The 27,457-nt window shown below is 46.0% G+C and overlaps 1 protein-coding gene across 4 annotated transcripts in view; it reads right to left on the bottom strand.

Annotated features, from left to right (window-relative positions):
• Nucleotides 1-15,626, bottom strand: part of DAPK2 (death associated protein kinase 2) — a 125,275-nt gene extending 109,649 nt beyond the window's left edge. For 2 of the 4 annotated variants that reach the window (XM_063088429.1, XM_063088425.1), the window contains exons 1-2: nucleotides 15,516-15,626; nucleotides 9,093-9,190 (exon numbers count right to left, since the gene is read on the bottom strand). The gene's annotated coding sequence lies outside the window, so the exon portion shown is untranslated. Of the gene's footprint in view, nucleotides 1-9,092; nucleotides 9,191-9,834; nucleotides 9,943-15,515 lie in introns of all 4 variants that reach the window. The other 2 variants (XM_063088426.1, XM_063088427.1) reach the window with 2 other exon arrangements.
• Between the last annotated feature and the right edge of the window lie 11,831 nt (nucleotides 15,627-27,457).

The following is a 27,457-nucleotide window of genomic DNA, read 5'->3' as shown; positions in this document are numbered from 1 at the left end:
TTTACTCAGCAAAGACACTGATGGGAGGGCAGCAGATTCCTACCATGTCAGTCATTTACACTTTCCCAGCAGCAGCAAATACAAGCATGTGTGTGATCAGAGAAGCACAAAAATCCCGGGCCAGGGCTCTGCCCAGAAAAGTTTGTCTTTTATTTCTGACTTTCTCTGAGATTTGCTGCATGACCACACAGAGTGGAATTTCTCACTTGGTTTCTCCTTGATGAGGTAGGTCTGTATTTCTTGAGCCAGTTACCTAATGTTTTGGGATTGAGTTTCTTCATCTGTAAAATGGGAATAATAACTACTTCACAGGGTGTTATAAGAATTAAATACAATAATATATGTCCAGTAAATGGAAGCAACTTTTGTACTTTGTTTCCCACTTTGTGTTCGGAATCCTGGACATTCACAGATTGCAGGACCTATGAGAGTTGGGGGCTTGGCTGAGATTTTCTGCCTCATATTTAACTCAAAGCAGGTTATAGATAGTTCTGCAGTAAACTTGTAGGTGTCTGTAGGTGTTAAGCACTTATCAAGTGTGAAAAGCCTGGGCTGGACACCACAGCAGGGGAGATGAGTGGATAAAAGCTAAAGTCTACAGAAGTCCAGTCTTCGGTCCAGTGAGGGAGATGACCAAGGAAACCCTTTTGTGTAATGTGAGGTAGGATGACATTAGCACTTAATAGAGAGGGGGATCCAGAATAAGAGGTAGTTAAATCTGACACAAGGGAGTGGGTGGATGGGGTGAGCCATGGCAGATTTTTTTCAGGGTGTCAGCATTTGGTCTGAACCTTGAAGGAAAAGTATAATTCTGAGAATGAGGGAACAGCAAGGGCAAAGATAAGTCACAGAACTTTTGGGGACTTCTGGCCTCTGTCTTAGTGCTGTATTGATGCTCAACAGAGGAGAGCAGATGTGGACCCTCCCTCAAAGAGTTGACAGCCCATGACAAACAAATGTGAGACAGGTCTAGTATCATCACTGGACCCTCCCAGGGCCACTGGTGCTGCCCTGGGCCTCCCCAACTGCCTCCATAGCTTAGCACTTGGGGGAATGTGGGCTCGATGCAAAGGTGTGTGCCATACAAAGACACAAAAGAGGAGGAGGTGTGCAGGTGTGAGAAAGACCCTTGGAATGCAGGTGTGAGAAAGACCCAATAGGCATGCTGCCAGTATGAATCTGGCCCTCACATCTTGGGCACGAGGGATGACAATCAGCTTTGTATCTCATGAATATTCAAAACCAATGACAATAAATAAAAAAAGAAAGAAAGAAAGATCAGAAGGTAAGACTCAGAAATAAAAACAGCTGCTGAGTTAAGGCTGCTGGTCTTTTATTGTCTTAAATTGTCATCTTAAATTTATTATTTAAAAAGAACAACCTTCCACCCAAAATACGACTCACAGATCTATGTACACTGCTGTAAGAAGTTATTCAACATATATCATTAAGTGAAAAGAGCAAGCTGTAGATTGTTATGGTTGTGTGATCCCACTGGGGTCCACATACAAACTTGCTTTATTTGGAAAAGTTCTAAAAGTCAACAGAATTATCATTAAAGTCTACCTCTGAGGTGTGAGATTCAGAGGGAGGGTGGAGGGAGTTCTACTTTTTACTTTACACTCTTCATAACTTTATGATATTTACCATACATTACTTCTATAATAAAATTTTTTTTAACTTAAAAAGAGATAATAAAAGCCCCTTTGCTTAAGAGCTCACCTTAGAGATTCTTTTCCCAAGGACTGAGACAGGTAAACCCGAACACTTAAGTCCAGCTTAGTGGCTGGACTGGGCTACTGAACCCAGCCTGGGTAAATTTGAGCTCCACACACTTCCTGGAGGTTTTTGTTTCTCTCCCCAAAGAGGTTTCCCTGGCTAGTCTGAGTGTGTGGGGGTGGTCTTAACCACAGATGATTCCACCGGGAGACCCAGGTCTGGCAGGCAGCCCCATCAATATGGCTGTTCCAGGGACTTCCTCAGCTCTGTTTGGGAAGGCTGAGGCTCGAGTACAGTGGCTCCTTCCCTGGCCCAAGTCTCTGGTCCCTACTACAGGAGATTCTTCAGGTCATGTATCCAACAGGGTGCCTCACACACTTTAGCCTCTGCTAAGTGATGGCAATTATGGATGTTGCTGTCTTCATCAGGGCAGAGGGGATGGGTATGAAGGGACATGTGGGGTACTGGTGAAGTAAGATCCTTGTGAGAGGTGGGGACTGTGGATAAAGGATGAATGTAAGTATAGATTCATTTTTGTCTGTTTGTTTGTTTAAACCAGCACAGTACAGTTGAAAAAGACCTGCCTTTGAGCTCCACTTCCTACATTGCTTGCTCTGTTACCTTGGACAAATCACATCCCCGCTCTGGGCCTCACTTTCCTGTCTATAAAATGGGGGATGTGGATTAAGTTCTTGTTGAGATCCAGTTCAACAGTCACTTTTTATGATTTTATGTTAATACAAAATCTAAGTAAAGGAAAGCAATCAAAGTATAGGAAACAAGGAATCACTGATCATTAGATGCTGCTTACATTAAATTACTTTCTATCTTGGACACGCAATCATTGTCTATGTAGGGGGTCTACAAAACCATCACTAGGTCTATCTACCAGCGTCCTCCCCCTGGGGAACAGTATTCTTTCCCAAATGCTCACCCTCCTAACTAACTCTGACCCTGCCACTCTATCATCAGAGTCAAACAGAAAAGCCCAGCCTATCTTATATTCTCCTCCACTCCCCAGAAGCATTCAACTAAAAGGAAAAAATTATTCTGTGTTTTGCAGGTCCTCATGGTGTGGTGGCCAGAACCCCAGACGAGGAGTCAGACCACCAGTCCCCACCCTGGTTCCATCACCAATTCACAGTGGAGGCTCATGTGAAAGGCACCGTGTGGCCTTGGACAAGCCACTTCTCTCTGATCTTAGCCTCATCTATAGAATAATGGGAAATAGGTTTCCTTTCATGAGCCCTGCTCTAATATCCCCCTGCTCTGCCCTACTGGTGGCTATCAAGGCTGGGAGAGGCCAAAATCTGCAGGCCAGCATTTCTCTAAACCCTCCCAGGAACAGCAGACAACCTTCAGCTTCCCAAGCAGGCTGGTGCCAAAAGTGTAAGCACAGCCAAGTGTCTGCCTTCCACGCCAGAAGCCAGAAATCAGGCAGATATCCAGGGCCAGGTGGGTCTCAGCCAAGCACAGGATGCTGAGCCAAGGCACCTTGTTCTGATCCAAAGCTTTTCTTACAGATGTTCTCTTACCCATAGGATAAGGACTGACAATGCTTCCAAAGGAATCAGAAACATGTGCTTCAGGGACCAGACAGACCAGGGCAGGGAGTGGAGTTAAAGGTTGTTTGTTAAGGTATAACATACATATAGGAAAACATACATATACATGTACATCTTAATATATATCCATGAAATGAACATGCCTGTGAGACAAACACCTAGATAAAGAGACAGAACAATACCTGTACCCCAGAAGTCCCTTTTGTTCCCCCTTCCAATCACTAGTCCCCCAAGAATAACTACCATTCTGACTTCTAGCACCATTGATTTATTTGCCTGTTTTGAACTTTACACAAATAGAATTAAGCAGTATGGGCTCTTTTGAGTCTGACTTCCTTTGCTCAACATTATGTTTGTGAGCTTCATCCATCATTACATATAACAGACCATCATTCATTTTCATTTTTGCATAGGAAGGACTTCATAAAGAGCTAAAAATCAATGAGATGGCCCTGAATCTAGGCTAGCGTACTCACTGATAGCAGAGGGAGCAGGTTTACATACAGCTCCCCAGAAATCAGGATGACCCCCTGCTGTTCTTCCTGCAGAATCCTACACCTTCCTCCTGGGGGCCTCAGGGGTGTGAGTTGGAGCTTGATGCCCCAAACTTACTTCAAAGGCTCAGTCCATCATCTGGTGAAGGCCAGGAACTCTAGTTCATTGAACATTTACCCCATACTTGGCTCTGTGAGGGATACCTTTGACTCAGCATCTCATTTCATCCCCAGAACCATGAGATGGGTACTGTTATTACTCCTATCTTACAGGTTAGAAAACTGAGGCTCAGAGAGGTTGAATAAGTAACTAAGGTTGGACAGCTAGGAAGGGAACCCAGACTCCAACCCATGTGAGCCCCTCTCCGCCACTCCACGTTGGCAAGGAACTGGCCAGCTGGATCTGGCCCCATCTATATCTCCAACCTTACCTGGCACTACTCACCCTGGTTCACTTTCCAAGGCCACCAGTTTGTCAGGCCCCAGGCTCTTCCCAACTCAGGACCTTTCCATGCTGTTGCCTTTGCTACAAATTTACCCCTCAGTTCTCCAGTAAACAACCACTTCCTTAGAGCAGTCCTCTCTGACCACCCAGTCTAAACTACATCCGCTATTATTCTCTCTCAGAGCATCCTGCTCTCTCCTTTTAGAGCCCTTAACACACCTTTTGATGATTTATCCTTTTGTTCATTTGTTTTGTACCTTTCTCCACAAATAGATCATAAACTGCAAGAGGCCAAGAATGTATCTGTTTTGTTTACCACTGCCTTGAACAGTGCCTAGCACACAGTAGATTCTAAATAATGTTAGTGAAGAAAAGGAGGGAAGGAGAGGACTGTCTCTTCAGAATCTGAGTGGTCACCTGAGGGCAGCTCTAGTTCCAGCCTCTTCCATGGCTCCAGGCAAGATCCATCCCCCTGGAAGCCTCAGTTTCCTCAACTGTAAAAAAAAGGGGTGGAAGAGAGGACTTCTAAAGTCCTTCCAGGGCCGGCCCGTGGCTCACTCGGGAGAGTGTGGTGCTGATAACACCAAGGCCCTGGGTTTGGATCCCATATAGGGATGGCCGGTTTGCTCACTGGCTGAGCGTGGTGCTGACAACACTAAGTCAAGGGTTAAGATCCCCTTACCGGTCATCTTTTTTTAAAAAAAATAATAAATAAATAAATAAATAAATAAAGTCCTTCCAGCTCATCTGATCTCAAGATCACAAATCCTAGGATGTCTGGCCACTCCAAAGGCCCCAGGCCCCCAGGCCCTACTGCTTCTTACCCACTGCCTTGGGTTGAATGTCCCCCCAAAAGTTAATCCCCCCTGTGACTGTTAAGAGGGTGGGAAATCCTATTATGGTAATTGCAAGGCGAGGCCTTGAAGAGATGATTAAATTCTGAGGACCATGCCTAGTGAATGAATTAAAAATGGTGGTCATGGACATGGTTCTGAGGGCTTTAAAAGCAGAGTGCATAAGGAACTATCTCTCTCTCTGCTCTGCCATTTCTGCCATGTGTGAGCCTTGGGTCACTGTTCCACCATCAAGACCCTAACCAGATGTGTTCCCTGGACTTTGGACTTCCTTCAGAAACTGTAAGCAATAAATTTTGTTTTCTTTATAAATTACCCAGTTCAAGTATTTTGTTATAAGCAACAGAAATGGTCTAATATAGAAAACTGGTACCAGGAGTCGGGTGTTGTTCATAACAAATACTTGAAAATGTAGAAGTGGCTTTGGAACTGGGAGTTGAGGACAGGCTGGAAGAATTTGAAGGAAAAAGCTAGAAAAAGCCTAGCTGCTGGTGGGAGCTTAGAAGACAAGAAAAACTGAGAAAGTTTGGAATTTCTTAGAGACCAGTTAAATGGTGGTGAGCAGAATGCTGACAGAAATATGGACAGTAAAGGCCATTCTGAGAAGATCTCAGATGTAAATGAGAAGGGACTTATTGGAAACTGAGGCAAAGATTACCCTTGCTATGAACTGGCAAGGAATTTGGCTACATTCTCTTCATGCCTCAAAGTATTATGAGATGTGGAACTTAAAGGTGCTGACCCAGGGAATTTGGTGGAAGAAATTTCTAAGCAGAAAAACATTCAGGAAGCTGCATGGCTACTTGTAACAGACTACACTGAGTTATGGCTACAAAGGCATGTTGTAAAGCCTGAATTTAAAAGAGAAGCCGAGCATAAAGACTCACAAAATTTGCAGCCTGGCCACATGGTAGAGAAGCAGAGGGCATTTTCAGGGGAAAAATGCATTGGCACAGCCCAGCAATCATTTGCTAAGGAGATCAGTATAGAAGAAAGGGGTTATGAAGAGAAAGGAAAAAAGATGTTGAAGGCATTTCAGAGATCTTGGATGCTGCATCTTCTATTCCAGGTCAAGAGGCCTAGGGAGACAGAATAGTCTTGTGGAACAGGCCTGAGGTGCCCTCCATGAGCTCATTGCCCAGGACTGCCTTGGGATGCTGCTGCCCACACCAGCACCCCAGCTGCTTTGGCTGCTTTGCTGCTCTAGCTGTGGCTAAATTGGTCCCAGGTGTGGCTGGACTCACAGCTTTGAAAAATATAAACTTGAAACCTTGGCAGCATCCACGTGGTATTAAGTTTACAGGCTCGCAGAATACTAGAGCTGGGAGGCTTGGGAGCCTCTACCCTGATTTCAAAGGATTTATAGAAAAACCTGGGGTCCCAAGAAGAGATCTGTCACAGGGGTGAATTCACCACAGAGTCTTCACTAGAGCAATGCTGAGCAGAAATGTGGGACTGGAGTTGGAGCAGAGAAAACCCATCAGAGCCATGCCTAGTGGAGCTATGAGAGTGGGACCATCATGGAGACCCCAGACCTGTAGAGCTACCAGAGTGGAATGCCAGCCTTGGAGTGCTGAAGTGTGGCCTGAGAACAGGAAAGCCATAGGAGTGGAACTGCCCAAGGACTTGGGGACCCAACCCCCACACCAGTGTGCACAGGATGTCGAACATGGAGTCAACATAGTGATTCACCAGCTTGGAGATTTAATACCTGCCCTGCTGGGTTTTGGACTTGTTTGGGACTTATTACATCTTTATTTTGGCCTATTTCTCCCTTTTGAATGGGAATATATACCCTATATTTGTACCACCATTGTATCTTGGAAGTAAATAACTTGTTTTGAATTTACAGATGGGACTTTGAACTTTGGACTTTTGAATGAAACAAGTTAAGACTTTGGGGATGAAGTGAATGTATTTGTATGTGAAAAGGACATGAGTTTTGGGGGGCCAGGGGCATAATGCTGACCCCCCAAAAGTTAATACCCACTGTGACTGTTAAGAGGGTGGGAAATCCTATCATGGTAATTGCAAGGTGGGGCCTTGAAGAGGTGATCAAATTCTGAGGACCATGCCTAGTGAATGGATTAAAAAATGGTGGTTCTGAGGGCTTTAAAAGGGGAATGCAAGAGGAGATATTTCTCTTTCTGCTCTGCCATTTCTGCCGTGTGAGACCCCTGGGTCACTGTCTCACCACCAAGACACTCACCAGATGTGTTCCCTGGACTTTGGACTTACCAGCCTCAGAGACTGTAAGCAATAAATTTCATTTTCTTTATGAATTACCCAGGTCAAATTTTTTGTTATAAGCAACAGAAACAGATTAATACACTCACCTTTTGCCCAGTTCACACTTTAGAAAGATGGGGGAGGGGAGTCAATCCAAGACTCCCTAGGCTATGAGGTACATGGGCCTTCACACCGTATTACAGGTGGAGAACCAAAATACATGAGGTCTCTTCCACTTCTAATACTCATGTCCTAGATGTGTGGAGTGGGGGAGATATAAGACTAAGAAGGGATAATAAATTAATTCCCCAGGAAACTGCTTCTACTTCCTTCTTCAGAGTCCCTGACCCACCCTAACATCTCAGCTTCTCTGCCTACCCAGCTGCTAATCCCTCTCCACCCCACTGCCAGGTTGGTGCTCCAAGAAGGCAGAGACCAACTGTGTCTTGCTCATCTTTGTACCCACAGCACTTAGCACAGACCCCTACACACAGGACATGGCCTAGGTGAGGCCATCAAATCAAATGCCATTGGCAGGGCCCTGGGGATGCCACTTTTCTGCAGGTGTCACTGGTGGTAGGAGAAGAACCTGGGGCAAAGAGAACCTGGCTTCCCATTCAGAGGCAGACTCTAGCTGAGAGACCCCCCAGCCTCAGCCCCTCTGTCCTCCCACGCCTTCACCAGGCCCCAAATTGGGAAGAGTCATCCCCCTCTGGGCTGTCTGCAGCTGAAGCACCTGCCACCTCCCATTCTCCTTGGAATGAGGCCCTCTGGCTTTGAAGATCTTTCTGTTTTGTCTTTAAAAATAAAAGAAAGGGAATTAGTCATGACCCAAGAGTTCTATACAGGGAAAAGGACTCCTGTTTTCCTCTTGAGTACAGTGGACACACTAAACTCTCAGGTTTTTACTCTGCTGGGTGTGTGAAGGGGGGGCTGGGTGTTCTGGTGGGCACAGATGAGTGTGTAAGTGCCGTGCTCACAGGGGACAGCATGATGGGTGTGCAGGTACAAACTGGATTGGGCAGAACCCTGGCTATGTCACTTGCTGGCTCGCAACTTTGGGCAACTTGCTTGCTTGCAACTTTGGGCAACTTGCTTAAACTCAGGACCACGGTTTCCTCATCTGGAAAATGAGAGCAAAAATAACTCCTATTTCACATCTGTTGTGAGACTTAAACTTCAGAACTGGTATTCTGTAATCATTAAGACACCTTCTATATATTAGCCCTTGTTAGAAATGGGAGGTAAGAAGAGAGCTTTAGAAAATCTTAATTTCTCTCCAAACAGTAACTACTTTCAGATCTCAGAGTTTACCCCTAGCTGGGTTCTGGGTTTAGCAAACCTGAAAATATACACCGTAACTCAGATCCCAGGAAAACTTCATGATGAGGCTCGTGTGGCTGGTAACAGTGCAAATCCGTTTTCAGGGAGGATTACTTCACCTCCCATTCAGGCTCTGAGCTTAAAAAACAAAATCCAAAGAACCATGGAGAATCCCAAATGGGACTCAGAGAAGAAAACCAACAGTTGAGGTGGTCATCCAGAGCCTGGGGAGGGCTTTGTGAACTCAACAATTATAGCCCCTTCTACTGGCAAGTCTTTATTTCCAGAGAGATGACTGCTTGCGGAGTTGCCCAAGAAGATGATAAATCTCAGGCTTGTTTTTAAAACTTCCCACGAGTCCTGGAACAAGCCCATGCCTTATGATACCAACTGACAACTGCACCAAGAGAAGTGTAACTTGGGCTCCATCTCCCAGACCCCTCAGCCTCTCAACATCTCTTACCTCCCCAGCTCCTCTCCGATGTCATAAAAATCCTCCACCTTCTGCTGCTTGAACGTCTCCATGTTCGGGCTCCTCATTGAGGCCTGGACCGTACAACCCTGACATGGGAAGAAACCTGAGGTTAAGACAGCCATGCAAATTAGCACAAACCGAACAGTCTGAGGCCTAAAAGTAACAGGCTCAAGGGAGCTGAAAGAGTTTGAATGTTATTCTCCCCCCAAAACTCATGTGGAAATCTGATCCCCAATGTGGCAGTGTTGGGAGCTGTTTGAGTCATGGGGGTGGATCCCTCATGAATGGATTAATGCTCTCCCTGATGGGTGGAGGTAGTGAGTGAGTTCTCGCTCTGTTAGTTCCCACAAGAGCTGGTTGTTTAAAGGACCCTGACACCTCCCCTCTCTCTCTCCTGCTTCCTCTCGCCATGTGATCTACTTGTACCCGCCAGCTGCCTGCTGCTTTCCACCATGAGTACAAGCAGCTTGAGGCCCATGCTAGATGCAGCTGTCCCAGAATCCTGAGCCAAATAAACCTCTGTTCTTTATAAGTTAACCAGTCTCAGGTATTCTGTTATAGCAACACAAAAACAGACTGATACAAGAGCTAATAATTAAACAATAATAACAGTTCTGGTTCCTCAAATAACTGCCCTGCTCAAGCCTTTTCTCACCTGTGGCTGACAATGTATGGTTCTTATTTGATTTATATAATTCAAATTTGTTAAGGAGATAGAAAAAGAGCTCACCTCACTTCTTCAGATCAGTCTGAAGAAGTTCAAGGAATCAGATTCATGGCGAGCTTCAGCTATTTGTTCTCATTAAATTCAGATCTACTGAGAAAAGAGGCACCTATGCTGCAGTTAAAAAAAAAAAAAAAGCACTAGTTTTAGAGTAAGAAGTCCCAGGTTCAAGTCCCAGTTTTGCTTGGGTAAGTCTCTGCCAGAGACTTAGCTTCCTTATCTGCAAAATGGGGCCAATAATGTAAAAATCAACTCCAAGTCATGAAATTATTTTATAAACTATAAAATACTGTAGAAAGGAAAGGGATTATCATGATCTCAGCTCCCTCAGGGGTTGTGTCACTCAACTGCAAGTCTGAACCGATTTGTAAACTCTCACGCATCACCTCAAGGGAAAGATGGGCGGGTATGGTGTGACAAATTACAACAGGCACCAGGAGTCAGGAGCCTGAGGTGATAGTTCCAGCTTTGCCTGCTCTGTGATCTCATCTGTTGTCAGAGGGGCCTCAGTTTCTTCATCTGTCAAAGGAGCTAACTCTGCCTGCCCAGGGCACATCACCACTCCATCAGAAGAGACTCTTTGCATCCTCCTCTGGGATCGCCTTGCCCCAAGGAGCTCACCCATTCCTGGGACAGTCATATGTCACCTGGACAGCACCCCTAGGGCAGAGCCCAGGGCGGAGTCTGTAAATCATGAAGATAAAACCAGCTGCCTGTGGATGTGTCTTTCAAGAGTCATTAGCAAATTCCTCTCAGAGATCATTTGGCTAGCAGCTTTTCTTCCGCCTGCCAATTAGATACCAGCCACGCCCAGGCCCCATGAACCCCAAAAGACTGTTTTCACCAGGCTGGGTGGAGGCACCATTACATAAGGGCATGTCTCATCAACACCAAGTGACTGGAACTGCTTTAACTCTCAGGGGACATATACATTTCACCCTCTTTCTTCCACCGATGCCGCCTGCCTCCCTCCCTTCCATCAAGGCATACACATCCCTAAAGACCTCCAGGCAGAGCTGGTCTGGCTCCCACATCTTACTCTCAGGGTCACCTGCCTGTCAGCGCCCACTGACCATCCTGCATCCTCCTCCCTGCTTGGTCTTCACTCTGTGCTCGACCAGGGCCTGGGCAAACATGGAATACTGAAAAGAGCAGGCTCCAGAAGATGCAGTTCTAGACTACTTTGGGTGTGTTTTAGCCCTGTGACCCACAACAGGTTGGCACTCTCTCTGGACCTCAGTCCCCTCATCTATCAGCAGGGGTGATCCTGTCTCTATCACCTACTTCACCCATCCATGTGAGAATCCACTGTGATGAGGGTATAAACTGTTGTACAAGTAAGAAGGATGATTATTAATGTCATTTGACTCATCCCAGGCCATTGTCTTTCTGCTTCCCACAGCCATTGAGATCATCAATTTGATTCCTTTCTTTTGGGGTCTCCCTCGCAAGTCTGGCTTCACCAGAATTGGAAGCTGGACCCACTCTCACTACCACCATCCTGGGAAAGTTCTTGAGACCAGCTTAGATGGTGGTGGGACTGCTGTCTACCATTTTCCTTTTGCTGAAAAAATCTCTCCAAATAAACCATTCGGGTCAGATCCTGGGGAGTGGGGTTACTAATTTCACACAGCTAGATACAAGCAGAAAATTCCAAAAAAATTCAGTGGGCAAAAACCCTGAGAGCAGCCCCAGGAACATCTAAGATCTTCCATTTGGTGAAAAGCCAGCTCTATGTGCCATTAGGAGCTGAGCTGGATTCGAAGAAGCCCAATTCCCCAGCAAAATGGCAAGTCTCTGCCTTGGTCTCTACGTCCTGGGTGGCCAGGGATGGGGCAAAGGGAGCCTCCTAAACACAAACTAAGCCACCAATTTAGCCTCAAGTCCTAGCCCTCCAGCCTTACCCCCTACATCTCCTATATTATAGCCAAAGTAGACCTTTCCCATTCCCCCAAAATTTTCACTCCTGCCATGCCTTGGCTCTAGCGGGGCCCTTTCCATGGGTGGCCCACCTGGAAAGCCCTCCTGGCAAAACTGCAGCCTCTGCAAGGACTAGCTCAAAAGCTACCATCTCTGTGAAGCTCCATGATCCTTTCTCTCCTAAACACAGACGAAAATTATCCCCCTCTTTAAATTCCCCAAGAGTATTCTTCATATATTTTTAGGGTGGGAGTTTATCACATTCTATCCTATATCATAATTTATGTCTATGTCTACCACAGAGAGAGAGAACACAGATTCCATAGTCACACAGGCCTGGATTCCAATCCCAGCTCTGCTCCTTACCAGCACATTGTCCTTAGCTGAGCACAGGATAACTTTTCTCAGCTTCAAATCATTTCCATGGAAAATGGACCTAGACAATGCCTAGTGTTGGTGAGTATGTGGAGCAACTAGAATTCTCACAGCCAGGGGAAGAATTCTCACACTGGCACAACCACTTTGGAAAACTGTTGGGCAGTTTCCATGGACATTCCTAAGAGAAATGTGTGCAGATGTTTTCCAAAATGGTCCATGTTAGAATGTTCACAGCAGCACGATTTAATAGCTAAAAATTGGAAACAACTAAATGGTCATCAACAGAAGAATGGTAAATAAATTGAGGTATATCCGTACAATGGAATTATTATAGGACAATGAGAATTAACGAACTACTGCTACCTGCAATAGCATGGAGGAATCTCACAGTGTTGCATGAAAGAAGCCAGACACAATAGACTACATACTGTATCATTCTGTTTAGGCAAACCTAATCTATGGTGCTAGAAGTCAGAATAGTGGTTACCTCTACTAACCACTATTAATGGAGGGGGAGGGGTGTGGGGTATAGCTGGAAAGGGACTCAAGTAGGCTTCCAGGTCCTGGCAATGTTGTTTCTTGATCTGGTTAGTGGTTACATGTATATATGGAATGTACTTACTTTGTATGCAATCAACTTTTTACATAATTAAAAAATGAGACTAATATCTACTTTATGGGACAAATGATATAACATGTGAAATGGTTTCAATGGTCCCTGGATGGTCCCAATAAATGTGAGTTCCTTCCCTCCTACCTACTGTCTTGGAGCCCCATGAGGGCAAGGGTTGTGACATTCTCACCTCTGTCCCCTTATAGTAGCTAGTATACAGCAGGCACTCCATAAATTTGGTTGACCTGAATCTAGTGCCCCAGTCTGCTTTCTCAAGGCAGCTGCCAGATACCTCATCAGGTAAAACAACTGACAACAGCTTAAAGCCCTGTCTAACACCTACCCAAGATGCATCTGCATTTTACCAGTTTAGAAACATGAAAATAAAGGGGAGAAACTCTGAGTTGGAGTTAGGACCTCATCAGGTAAAACAACTGACAACAGCTTAAAGCCCTGTCTAACACCTACCCAAGATGAATCTGCATTTTACCAGTTTAGAAACATAAAAATAAAGGGGAGAAACTCTGAGTTGGAGTTAGGACCCAGGGAAGGACCCACAGGCAACTTTCTGGCCCTGAAAAGCTGAAACCACATGGCAGAGGTGAGGGACACAAGCCACAACTTTTGGCCAGAGGCAAGGCCATCAGCTCTAGACATTCCCCGATGAGACCTATCTTAACGTCCAACATTTCTCCTAATGGAGACCTTGGAATTCACATTTCTGCACACAACCCTAATACTAGGCAACACTTTAGGGGGTTAACAAATTTCATAGAATCCCACAGAAAGGGAACTTACAGATCATCTATTTAGGGATTTCTAGACTCTGTTTTAGGAGCCACCAGGGTGAGAAAATGTGGCCAGAGTAGTTGCATGTAATCCATACTATATGTAGGGGTTCTGGGTAAGAATTCACAGTGAAAAAAAAAGTGTGAAAACTACTGCTATCTGGTCTAACCCACTTGTTTTACAGAAGAAGGAAATTGAGGTCCAGACAGGAGAAGAGACCTGCTAAAAGTCACAAAGCTAGTCCACCCAACTGTTATTCCCCCGGCTTCTGTTGATAGCCACCCCAACCTCTCCAAGGGTGGTACTAGGGTTGGGGAAGTCAGTGGCCTCCTGAGGGACAACCTAGGAAGAGCATCTGGGGGCTGGAGGATCACCCCCTGGGGAGCTCCCATTGCTCTCTAAGCCCCCTCCCCCACCGACCCCATCTCATCTGCAAAGTGAACACTCCCAGTTCCTCTCCCCACCTCCCCCAGCGCAAGTCAGTGAAACGGGACCATGGCAAGGAGGCAGGCAGTGGTTTCGGCCAAATGCACATGATTGTCCCCTCACACACATTCCCATTAGAAATCATCACACTTGGGCTGCGGGAAGGCTGCCAACAGAAGGGAAGGGGCTCCAGCACTACAGAGCCCCCCGTACATTCCAGGCTTTGACCCACCACAAACTGTGATGAGGAAGCTGGGGCTCAGAGAAGATCAGCCACCTTCCTGAATTGACATAAAAACTCCACTTTTCTGGTAAAAGTCCAGCTCCGTTGGACAGCCTACTTGTTCACCCCCACATCTAACAAACAGCGAGGCCTTAGGGAGGTGGACAGGGTCAGGCAGATCTCATTCCTGCCACCTGGAATCTTGACCCAGGACAGAAGACAAGCACCCACATCCTTGCACTCCCAAGCCCCCTGGCCAAGACTCCCTGGAAGCTGCTGAAGTACCAGTGAGGCCACCTTAGATGCTAAAAACACATCGTGGGAGATGGGTGGTTTGGGGAAGAACAGGGCTCTGAAGGCAACCTTGAAGAGGCCAGGGTCCCAGGGCCCCTCAGTCTGTGGAACTCTCCCAGGAATACCTTAAACAGAGGCAGGTGAGAAAAAGTGTCAGAAACCATAGCAGCAGCCCCAGCTGCCCTCCACCACATCCTACAGTACAAGGTATCCGCTGGGTCCCTGCAACTGCCCTCCAGGGACCCTCCCACCTGCCTCTCAGGCAGCCAGCTATGGTGTCTTCTGCTCCAGTGTGCACCCCTACCTTACCACCTCCATGGCCTCAAAGAACTTCACCTCTGGACCTCCTTTTCTCCTTTGTAAAGTGAGAATACAATTTCTACCTTGCAGAGTTATAGAGGGTTAGCCAGACCCACGCATGCCGTGAGACATCCACAAAGCCTGGCTCAGAATCCGGGTCGGCTGTTGGCAAGACCCTTCTGAGCCCTTCCACCTCAGCCTGCAGCAGACACGCTGGCTACCCCCGCGCCCACTCTAGCTCTGCCCCGGGTCGGGGCTCCCGACGGCGGGGACCACAGCTTCATGAAGCCGCACAGAAGGTCTGAGCACCCTCCTCACGTCACCTCCTAGCGCCAGGGAGAAGCAGGAGGTGTGAGAGGCGGCCAAAGCTGAGACGACTTGGCCTCTCTCCTCCCGGGAATCTAACTGAGGTGCTCTCCCGCTCCCAGGGGACCTAACCTGATGGAAGTCTGTGTCTCACTTCCTCCCTGGGTGCCAGGCCTCTGCCCGCCGCCCCCACCCTGTCTCCCAGGTCAAAGTGCCAGGCTTCGGACTGTGCCCTCAGGCAGCAGCCGGCAGACCCCGCGTTCGGGTGCCGGCCACAGAGCCCAAGGCCACGGCCGGCCATAGCGGGCTGCGGCGGGCCCGGGATCCACGAGAGAGTGCCCCGGAGCTCATGCCCCGCCAGTCCCGGCCCCGGGCGCTGCAGCGGTCGGACGGCGCGCCCCGTCCCGCCCGTCGAGCCCGCAGACGCGCGCTACTCACGGCGGGAGGCTGCGCTGCGGCGGCCACGGCGGGCACGGCGGGCACGGCGGGCTACGCTCGGCTCGGCTGTCCTCCCTGCTCGCCCGGCGCCCGCCCGCGGAGCCGCGGAGGAGCCGAGGGGGCGGAGCGGCCGGTCCGGTCCCAGGCGCCGGCTGGAGGCGCGCCCGGCCGCCCCGGACGGGCCTCGGGGCGCCCCCTGCTGGGAGCCCCCTCCGGACAGCCCGGAATGAGGCCCAGAGTCTCCCGGCCTGATCCGGGCGGGCACCTCCAGGGCTCTGAGGCTGCCGGGAGACGGGGCGAGAGCCTCTGGGCGGGCGTCCTTAACCGTCGGTAAGGCTCACACGCTGTGCGGCCTAGGACCACTCAGCTAACCTCTCTGAGCCGTACATGGAAGTTTAGGTAAATGAGCTGATACGGGCAATACAGTCTGGCACGATCGCTCGGAGAAATAGTATTTCCGTGCCCCTCTCCCCCCACACACACACTGTGAGGGAGGAAGTCCCACCGGGGAAGAGGCTGCTTCCTCCCTCCCAGCCAGGATACTCCCCTCACACCGCACGGATCCTTCTGGGAACCTCACCACCCACGTCTCACAGCCAGGGTAGGGCTTGTGATGGGGAGGGGCGGGGACACTCAGCTCCTCATCGTCCCCCGCCCGGCTTGGGAGCGACCCGCCCTCGTTCGCCCTTTGTGCCCCCAGCCTGGCATGGCTGGTGAGTGAAGACCCTATATCATCATCAGAACTTCGCTAATAGAGGACTTGGGGGGTGGATAACTCCTTTCTTCCTTCCGCCGAAAAAATCCCAGAGGAAAAAAGGAATGATAGTGGAGGAGGTAACGGGAGGAAGGAAGCAGAAACGACTTAAGCCCGATTCATGGTCTTATTTCCAGACAAGAGGCTGTTTAGCAAAAGGAAATGAAAACCCCCCTTCCAGAACTTCCATCCCTAAGTCACCCACGGGGGTCCTCAAGAGAGCGTTAGATTCACATTCCCACTGCCTGGTTTAAAGCCCTGCCCTGCCATTCCGTATGTGTGGTCTTGTGCGTGGCTCTTTCCTCATCAGTAAAGTGGGAGAAACACTCCTTCCAGTAGTCCTTAATGGCACTATGGTGGGACTGAAATGAGATAGAGGGTGTAAGATGCACCTACAAGACCTCTACCAGTGTGAGCAGCCCCCCTCACCTCCCTCCACTCCCCACCACCACACGTAACCTTTAGCCTTTTGGGCACTGAGGTACTGACAGATACAACTGGACCCTGCCCCTCAGCTGAGCAGTGTCTCAGCATCTGGGAAAGCTTCAGAAGAGATCCCAGAGTTTCCTTCCTTGTTGATAAACTTTACAGCATCCCAAGACAGTGCAGGCTCTGAGCCTTCTCTCCTAAGAGCACCATGCTACTTAGAATAATATCCAAGACCGGAGGTGGCTTCCAAAGTCAGTGGGCAGAGGGGAAGGACACCCACTGGTGAGGTTTCACTAGTCCTGAAACCATCCCTGAATGCCTCCTCCCCTATTTCCAGTTTTCTTTCGATGGTAACAAACCATCCCAGCCTTGGTGGCACAAAACAACAGTTTCATTATGCTCATACATTCTGAGGGTCAGGAATTCAGACAGAGCAGAGTGTATATGGCTTATTATCTCTGTTCCACAATGTCTGGGAATTCAAATGGGAAGACTTGAGTGGCCAAGGGCTGAAATCATCTGGAGACTTCTTCATTCACACTCCAATGCCTGGGCTGTGATGAATCCAAAGCTGGGCTCAGCTGACACTGCCGAGCACCTACAGGTACCCTCTCCATCTCTTTCCCTCTAAACATCATGATTAATACCTAATTTTCAGCAGCACTGTCCCCTTGCAGGAGTCAACAGAGACATTCTTGGGTTTAGCACTTGGCAAATTAGTCAGAGAACATTGCAGCTGGAAGGGTCATTGTCGGTCAACCCATCCAGCCTGATCATTTTTCAGATGAGGAAACTGAGGCTCAGAGAGGGGAAGTGACTTGCCCCCGGTCACATAGCTGATGAGATCAGAGGTAGAATTAGAACCAGGCCTTCTCTAGATCCTCGGTCTGGTACTGCACTGCCGAAATGCAATTGCCTAGGAAGTACCATCTGGAGGTGCATTTTATGCTTGAGGTTGAGTGAGTTCATCAGTCCCTCACCTGAGGGCAGTGACACGGCACTGAGCACTGAACATGGGACCAAGGTGGCGGTGGGCAGAGAAGGGGAGGCCCTGAGGACAGTGGCAACAAAAACACTTACTACATAACAAGCCATGGGGAGGTTCAGGTATTAAGACCTAAGAATTATGCAGCTCAGCTCCAGTCCCCTCAGGGTTCCCACAGCTGACCAAACTGAGTCCAAATGGCTCACCATTTTGGCTCCAAACTGCATTTTCCTGTGGTGTATGCACATCCTCTTTCCTCTTGTACATGCACACCCAGCTTTTTTGCCAGGTTGGATTATTCCTGCCTCATGCTTTTGTTTAATCTTTATTCGACCACTATTCCCCTTGTCCCATCCTACAAAACCCTGTCTATCCTTCCAGGGCCCTCTAAAGTATCCTGTCTTCCATGGAAACTTCCCTGATCTGCCCTCTCAATGCCACTCTCCTCTGAACCCCACCACTCTTGGTTTGTACATCTCCTGTCATTCCCCTCCCTCTATTTTAGACATGAATAGTGTCCACTTCCCTTTTCCTCAAGGGCAAGGACAATGTCTTGTCCATCTTTGAACCTATACAGTACCTTATATCCCAAACCCAATAAACATTTTTAAAATTGAATTACTAGAATGTAAATGCCATAACATAAGGGACTATAACTGTCTTGTTTTTTATTGTCCCAAGGGCACTTAGTAGATGCTCAGTAATCACATGTCGGATGGACAGATGTATAATTAATTTTAATAGCTGCCTCGTATTACATTTCTTCTAGCATGTGCCATCCTAGCACTTTACTTTACTTCTAGTGCTCTCCTTCAAGGTGGATGTTTTTATCCCCTTTTACAGATGAAGTAACTGAGGCTTGAAGAAGTTGACTTGCCCAAACTCATTCAAATTGTAATGGTTGAGCATTGATGTGAATTTTGCTTGCCCATCTCCAAATCCCACGCTCTTTCTGCTCTACCAACTGCCTGCCCTCAATGGAAAGTTCCAAGATTTCTAAATTAGTGTTAGTGCAGAGGTTTTCAGCCATGGCAGCACATTGGAATCACCATGGGGGTGTTTAAGATTCCCCATGCTCAGACTGCACTGTACATCAGTTACATTGGAATCTCTGTAGGTGGGGTCTGGGTATCAGTATTTGTTCAAACTCCCTAGGTGATCCCAATGCACAGGCCAAGAACCACTTTGTTCATGTCTCAGAGACCCACCTACCTGCAAACACATTTGAGCACCTGCTTTGTGCAAGATGCTTCACGGGACTGTGAGATGGGAGAGTCACAGGAGTGTGAAACTTTCATATGGTGACAATACAAGCCCACAGGTAAAGATATAACCTTTGCAGGCAGCAAAGGGCAATGATCATGGTGATATCCTAAAGCACACTATGGAGCCTGGAAATCTTACAGAACCTAACAACCTTCTGACAAGGAGGCAGGGCAGGGATCAAGATAGTAGATGTGTTGGCCATGGCAGACGGCACTGGTGTTAGCTTACAGGATACATAGTGTGAGGGTGCCAGGCTGCCTGAGTGTGGATCCCAGCACACAGCTTACTTACTGTGTGATCTAGGGCAGGCTACTTGATCTCTCTGTGCCTCCTATCCTCACAGGTCAAATGGACCTTATAACAGCATTTGTCTCCTGGGCTGCTGTGAACTTCAGTTACTTATCAATATGTGTGAATGACTTAGATTAGTGTCTGGCACTTGATAAAGTGCTCAATGTATATTAGCTGTTTTTATGGTTCCTTAAATGTCTGACGTGAGCTCCCCTGGGGAGGAAATGGATCTTATTCATCTTTGCACCTTATCCCACACCAGCCCTGCCCAGAGCAGGTTCTCAGCAAGTGCCAAAAGCAGTCTTCCTGACAATGGATCCAGTGCTGACTCCTTTCTTAGACCAGGAGAGCTCACGGATGATTCCTCCCTAGCTGGCTCACCCCTGGGTGGAAGGCAGGCAGGAAGCCTCCTCCCAAAGTGGCCTGGTGGCCTGGCTTCTCAGCCCTTCCCAGCCCTGCCCACCCTGCCCTGTGCCCTCTGCTCTCCCACACCCAACCAGGCAGGGGCTGGGGTGTGGAGCAGGCCTGGAAGCATATGACATCACCTTCTATTTGGGCCAGAAGCTGGTGACACAACACTTGGCCAGAGTCCCCAAACTATGCCCACTTTTAGGACTTAAACCCCTCTTTGGGCTCAGAAATCAGACTTATTTGTATTCTTGCTCAGCCACTTTCTGGGCAGGTCACTTCCCCTCTCTGAGCCTCAATTGCCTCATCTGTAAAATGGGAATAATTATGCCTCTCTCTCAAAGCTGAGGTGAGGACCAGACTACAAACACTGTGCCAGATGTTTGAGAAAGCACTGGCACAAATGTTGGCTTCCCTCCCAGAACTGATGTTTCCCTCACTCAGGACAGGCTATCACTTGTGCTATATCTCTCCAGCCATGCTGTTCCTGCCTGCATCTCTGAAATACTTTCTTTTCTCCTTCATCTATCCAAAGCTCAGCTCAATTCCAGCCTCGTTCATTCTTCAAACCTTTCTTGGTGCCCATCCGAGGCCAGACCCTGGCTGGTCCCTGAGAGAAATGAGGCACAGGCCCTGCCCTCGGGAACTCCAAGCCAAGCAGAGATGTCCTGGGAAAAAATGCCTGGAATCCCAGGTTCTATGGCCAGGCCAGGAGCTGGGCAGAACCCAGAGGGAGCCCAGAGATGGGAAGGGTGAGCCCTGAGTGCCTGGGAAGCTGGGGGGTGGGGGACAGGGGCGAGAGGGAGGACAGGGCAGGGAGGCTCCTCAGAGGAGAGAAACTCTTCCTAGATCTCTCAATCAGAGCTCACGACCACATCTGCTGAGCTAAAGATATGACTTTTTACCTTCCTGTGTTTGCTAATGGGTCCTTTGAATGACTCCTGTCACCCTTCTTCACACTGTACCAGTAATGTAGTTGGACCCATAAGCAGCATTTGGCGGATCCACAGGGGAAGGATGGGTAGGATGGCATTTCCTCCCCACCCTCCCCTGAAAAGGAACTGCAGGGTTAGACCTGGTCATTCTGAGGGCATCTCCTTCCACACCCCTGGCTGATCCCTGACATCTGTGTGGGCTGGCCCTCCCACTCAGGACCCTTGCTCTGCCCTCCCTGGTTTGCATGGTGACTCCATCTTAGCTGAGCCCATGTCCTGACCCAGTTATGAACAGCTGCATCCGGGCACAGGAGGCACAAATCCAGCCATCTACAGTGGCCTCTGTCCCAGGCAGGACTGGGCTCTGCTCTGTCCCCTCCAGATCTGCTGTTTAGGCAAAGGGATCCCAGGCTCCTTTCCTTTCATGAGATTTTCTGGCCTCTTATCCTTGGCTTCCATCACTCTGTCCATGTAGAATGTTCTCATCCTTCTACCCAGATCAAATCAGCATGCAAAAGAGACTCTGTCATGAGCCAGGCACTGTCCTAAGCATTTTCTGATTATCTCATTTAATCCTCAAGTTGAATACCTTTTTTGGACTGATATTATTTTTATTATATAAGTGGGGAAACTGAGACTCAAAGAGTGTAGTGTATTTTTGTGTTTCTTCTGGCTGTCCAATTTCCAGTCCCCACTTCCTATTTGAGAGGAAATAACTACAGGGCTGTATTAGGATATAAGTAGATATAATGCACCACCTCCCACCACCAGAGCTTGAGGGAGAAAATCCTCTCTCCCCCAACCCCAGTATCCATGAGACTTACACTTAGCCAGTCAGATACTTCTGCCCAGCCCTGGATAGATTGTTCCAGCCTCTGGAGCCCCTTTGTCTCCTGCTGCTACAGCCTCCCATTGATTCTGAGTCCCTCTAACCTGCTAGGAAATCCCTTTTGTGCTGAGTCGGCAAGAACCTGACTGATACTGGGAGAGATAGGAATGTGCTCAATGCTAAAGGACCAGTAATCAAGCATCTTCTTTCATATCCAGTTTTCTATCTCATCACAGAGCTTCCAACACATGAGAAAGATAGAGGGAATTCCCAGTATTGCGGGGAAGGAAAGCCCAAGGACGACAGCATGCAGCAGGCTTAGAAAGCAACCAGACCAGGTTGCCACAGGGACCAGAGGGCTCTAAGGAAAAAGTGAAACCATGAAATTGCATTATAATAATGTTTTTTGGAAATATGGTGCTGCATAACAAAAGAAACAGCTTTGAGTGTTGCAACTGGTGACTTTGGGGCTCAAGTGTGGGGCAGGATGGAACAGGGGATGGTGGTTTTGAGTTATAAGACTTGTAAAGTTTTTGCTCTTTAAAATAACACAATGTTACTTTGGTAAAAATTAAAATAAAAAAAGAAACAAGAAAATAGGTAGGATCAGATTGATAGAAAGACAAGGCAGATAAAATCACAGCTTAAGATATCAGTTAATAGACTTCATAGTCACTAATAAAATTGAGCATCTACTGTACACTAATCACTGTATTATCATACCCCCCATTTTACAGATGAAATTTAGTGAGACTCACGTAGTTAACATGTAGTGGAGATGGGCTTTAAAGCCAGGCAGTTTGATTCCAGAGCCCCACTCAAGCCATACCCAAACTCTGAATTAACCTTTAGGAGAGCAAAAGTGTACGTGGAGTGGGGTGGGGGCCATCAGGATGTGCATGAAATGCGATTTTAGGCACAGCAGGGCTCCTCCGCCTATTCTTCCACCTAAAAGTGACCAGAAGGTACAGCTTCGGATTTGGGGAAAAACCTGAGCAAGAATAATTCCATGAAGGAAAGAACAACCTGCCTAGGGAAGCCTCCTAGTGAAGCCAGTAGGAGCCTTCGGGAGAAGCAGAGCAGAGGTAACTCTGACCTTCCATGAGGGACAGAGTGGGGGAAAGGAATGACAATTCCGTCTAGAAGTAAAGTATGCCATGGTGTGCCTTGCTCAGAGTAAAGCTTTACTTTTTTGGCAGTATGTTCCCAACCTGTATGCTTCCCACCCAGTCCCCAACAAGAAAGCAAGGCTGACACACTCAATCCACTTACACAGTTTGTAAACTTGAAAATAAAGAAGTCTCCCAGAACATAACAAAAAGACAAAAACATGAGAAATATGGAGAAAATTTAAAGGGCAAAGAGAATAGGTCTAGGAAGTCTAATATTTGTCTAACATGAGTTAACCACTGAACTTTCAAAAGGAGAGAACAGAACTGAGGTTACCAGAGGTGGGAAAAGGGGCAGTAAGGGAGGAATTGGTAGAGGGCCATGGAAAACAATTACATTGTATAATGTTGAATATACTAATTACCCTGAGTTGAGCATCACAATTTGCACACTCTGTACCCCACAGATATGTACAACCAACCATGTTACAATAAAAATAAATAAATAAATAAATAAATAAATAAATAAAATGAGTATTAGGACAGAAGAGAGAAAATTAAAAGGAAGAAATAGCAAAAGATACAACAAGAGAAAATTTTCTTTGACTCAAAAAAGAGATTAAAAATCTTTAGATTAAAGGACTCCAACAAGTGCCAAGCAGGGTTAATGTAAAAATATCTGTACCAAGGCACATCCTGACAAAATTTCAGAACCCTAAGAATAAAGAAAAATTATAAAAGAATTCAGAGGGAAAAAGCATCTTGCCTCAAGAAGAATATAAATCAGACCAACAACAGACTTCTTAATAGTCAAGTTAAACTGTCCACTAAGTATGGGAGCAAAATGAAGCTATTTTTTTTGCAAAATGGCTCAGAAATTTTACCATATGCATCCCATATGGGGAAGAAAAACAACAACAACAACAACTCTGGAAAGTGTAAAAATTGTTGAGAGAATCAAAGAAAGAGGACGATGTGGGATATAAGAAACTGGGCCAAATATGACCCATAAGAATATATAGCTAGAAAGAAAATAAAAAGATTCCTTAGGGACTGACACTTGGAGGATTTTTAGTAAAGCTGCCAAATTTTAATAACTTGGTATTACATTTCTTCTTTATGCACCCAATACCACTTTTTTAGAATGTCTCAGAATCTCTAGACCCCTTAAAGTTATTGAGTCAGAACTTCTGAGGGTGGGGCTGAGGAATGTGAATCTTTAACAGGCCCCTTGGGAGATTCATATCAACACTAAAATTTGAGGCTCAATGCATATTTTTTTTCTAGAGGGAAATAATATATATTTATAATAAATGTCATTTGTTGGTTCTTAATTTTTAGAATCAACCTATAAGCAAAGAATGGACTAGTTTAACTGTAGGTAAAGATCAAAATATTATGCTATAAATTCTGACAATAAAAAAATATACAGCAAACAAATTTGGGAAGTGGAAAGGGAAGAAGAGGTAGAAGGTAAGGTATTTACTGTAGTTTATATTATTTTAAATTATAATGGAAGCCTCCTGAGGGAAATGGCTGACACGAGGGCTGCAGTAGGGAGAATACAGGTGAACCCAGAGCATTTGTGCCAGAAAGTAAGAGATGCTCAAAAATGGCTGGTAACAGGACAAGAGGATAAGGGAGCCAGTTTGCAGGGGCTCTCACTGGCCAGATTTGGAATAATTTGAGAACTGAAATAAATAATGACAGGAATAAATTATAACATGTTGAATAATTTTAAAATAATCCATGTCTCTGATCTGATATTTAAAAATACAAAAAGTGAAGAAAGGAATGTGATGTTTTAAAGAAAAATGCCAACTAATAATTGTAGAAGAAATGATGGAATTAGAAAAATCACCATGTTACCACTGGATATTAAAACCATGACATGAAAGATTGTTGGGGAACAGAATACTTACTCACGTGGTCTCCGTGTATCACCCTGAAGATCACTCATTAATGACAAAGGGGAAAGGTTCATTTTCCACTGGAGAAATCTGGCAAATATCATCTTAATAAAATGACGGAACTTAGCATCAGTAATAATGGGACTGTTACTGGAGGTGCTCAGTTTCCCTGGGTTCAGGTTTCAGGACATGCTTCTGAGTTTCCTGAGAGGTCTCAGGTCCCCTCCTCTGGGCTCTCCCCTGGAGGAAAGTTACTGTTGCCAGTTAGACCTATTTTCAGCACCAACACAGGGGAAATGACATCACAAGGGGCTGGCTTATGCAAATCCAGTGGCTGGGCATGCTCAATAGAGAACACAGTATATTCTTGAATATGCTTGGTGCATGTGATAGAGTCTGACTAATAGACATGCTCCAGGAAGAGACTGACTGAGCATGTGCAAGACTAAATGTCTCATAACTGGGAACCACCACCTAATTGAATGTTCATTACACAGAGAAACTATAAAAGCCAAATCCCAGCAGAAGGCAGTGTTGTTGCTCACTTTTCTAGAGGCAACCCTTACTTTGCTGGCTGAGGTGTGTATACTTTACTTTGTATCAAACTTACTTTCAGCAAGCGGCTGGCTCAGTATGTTTTTCTTGCTTTTGTGTTGGACTTGATGTCTGTACTGAACTTACTTTTGTGTTAAATGTGGTGTGGGCCCTGCTCAGTCTCGAGAGCTATGTACTCTTTCTGTGGAACCTATATTTTTTATTTCTGAACAACCTATATTAAGCTTGTTCTCACTTTCTACTGTGACTCTGCCCTTGAATTCTTTCCTATGGCAGAGTCAAGAACCTGGTAAGAGGACTGGGTGGGTTGAGGCTGCCTGTCAGGCCCCCTGACCCTACTACCTCCGACATTAGGACAAGCTGACATCAAGTGCATACTGATGTGTACTCCTGCCAAAAAAATGTAGAACCCGAGTCTAATTGTGAGGAAACAAACAAATCCAGATTGAGGGATATTCTGCAAAACAACCGATCTGCACAAAAATATAAAAGTCATGAAAGAAAAACATGGCTGTTTTAAATTAAAAGAGACTGGTAAGACATAATAACTCAGTGCAATATGGACATTTTATCAGATAATCATATCGATGTCACATTTTCTGAGTGGGAGAATTATATGGTGGTTAGGGAGTAGAATGTCTTTATTCTTGGGGCATGCATGTCAAGGTGTTTCGGGAGAAATGGCATTATGTCTACAACTGTTCCTCAAATGGTTCAGCAAAAAGGAGAATTTGTATATATATGTAGAATGAGAGAAAGCCTAACTATGGCAAATTTTTAAGAGTTAGTAAGTCTAGGTACATTCTGACTTCTCCGTAAGTTTGAAACTTACCAAAATCAAAAGTTGGAGAAAAGAAAACATAAAATTTATTATAGTAACTAGCAGAAAAACAAAAAACAAAAATTTTGTTGTTGTTGAAAGTGGTTGTCTTTAGGGAATGTCTTAGTCCATTCAGTCTTCTATAACAAAATACCATTAACTGGGTGGCTTATAAGCAACAGAAATTTATTTCTCACAGTTCTGGAGTCTGGGAAGTCCAAGATCAAGTCACTGGCAGATTTGGTGTCTGGTGAAGGCCTGCTCTCTGGTTCATAGATGGCTTCTTCTCACTGTATCCTCACACAGTGAAAGGGGCAAGGCAACTCTCTGGGGCCTGTATTATAAGGGCTCTGCCCTCATGATCTAATCCCCTACCAAGGTCTCACCCTCTAATATCATCATCTTGGGGAATAGGATTTCAACATATGAATTTTGAGAGAATGTAAATATTCAGACCATAGCATGAAGTAACAGTGGGAGGCGGGGGGGGGGGGCAGAAAGGGAGACTCCTAGTTTTTATTTTATACTTTTTGAATTTTTTTGGCTGTTTCTATGTTACTTCTATTATTTAAAAAACTAGATTAATTAATAAAAGGAAATATCAACAACAGATAATTCTCTGAAGATAGTAACCTTGTATCCATGGAGTCCTCTTCATTCCAGGAAATAACTAATAAATATGATGTGTTGGGCCGGCCCGTGGCTCACTCGGGAGAGTGTGGTGCTGAGAACACCAAGGCCCCGGGTTCGGATCCCATATACGGATGGCCGGTTCGCTCACTGGCTGAGCGTGGTGCTCACAACACCAAGTCAAGGGTTAAGATCCCCTTACCGGTCATCTTTAAAAAAAAAAAATAATAATAATAATGTGTAATGAGCATTAATTCTCATTAAGTGCTGGGATTCTTAGAGTTCATTCAGACTTCCTAACCCTCATTTCTGCTCAATACATCACTTATTAAAGGGCATTGTATTCTTTTGCTAAATCTTACTAAAAGAAAAAAATTGTCAAGAGCATTAAACATCACTAAAGTGAAGACACATTAAGCTGTAAATATTCTGCAGAAGTTGATGAAAATTACAAAATGAGTAAAACCATATCTTGATTTTAATTATAACCTATTTTTTTCATCAGGAAGTTCTGTCTGTAAATCTACCTAGCCCCTTTCTTTCAGTCCACAAAATTAATAAGGGACCTAGAAATTTTCACATTTTATTCTATCTTTTTTAAAAATTTAATTTAATTTTTAAATTTATTTTTAAAATGTTATCATTACACAATGTAAACATTTTGCATGGCCCTTTACCAATTTCTCCCTAATACCCCCTCCCCTTTATTCTATCTTTTAATTCACTTTAATCAATAGGGAGAAATAACTTGCCCAGATCATGCTGCTGATTCTCAGCAAATGCTCAACTGGAAACCAGGCTTTTTACTATATATCCTAACCCTACATAGTCTTGGTCCTGATTTTTCCATTCTGTGGGAATGTCGACAGGTCACTTAACATCTTCTGGCCTCAGTTTTCTTAACTATAAAATGAGGTAGTAGAATTAGATTAACAGAAAATCAGCCCCCACAGTCCTTGATGGTAACCATGCATTTCCACTGGAGAAATGAATGTCCTGAAAGGCTCTGCAACTTGGTAAG

Source organism: Cynocephalus volans, chromosome 3 (genome assembly GCF_027409185.1).
Source record: "Cynocephalus volans isolate mCynVol1 chromosome 3, mCynVol1.pri, whole genome shotgun sequence".
Lineage (NCBI taxonomy): Eukaryota > Metazoa > Chordata > Mammalia > Dermoptera > Cynocephalidae > Cynocephalus > Cynocephalus volans.
The sequence above is the reverse complement of the archived record's forward strand: the minus strand, read 5'-3'. Positions and strand labels throughout refer to the sequence as shown.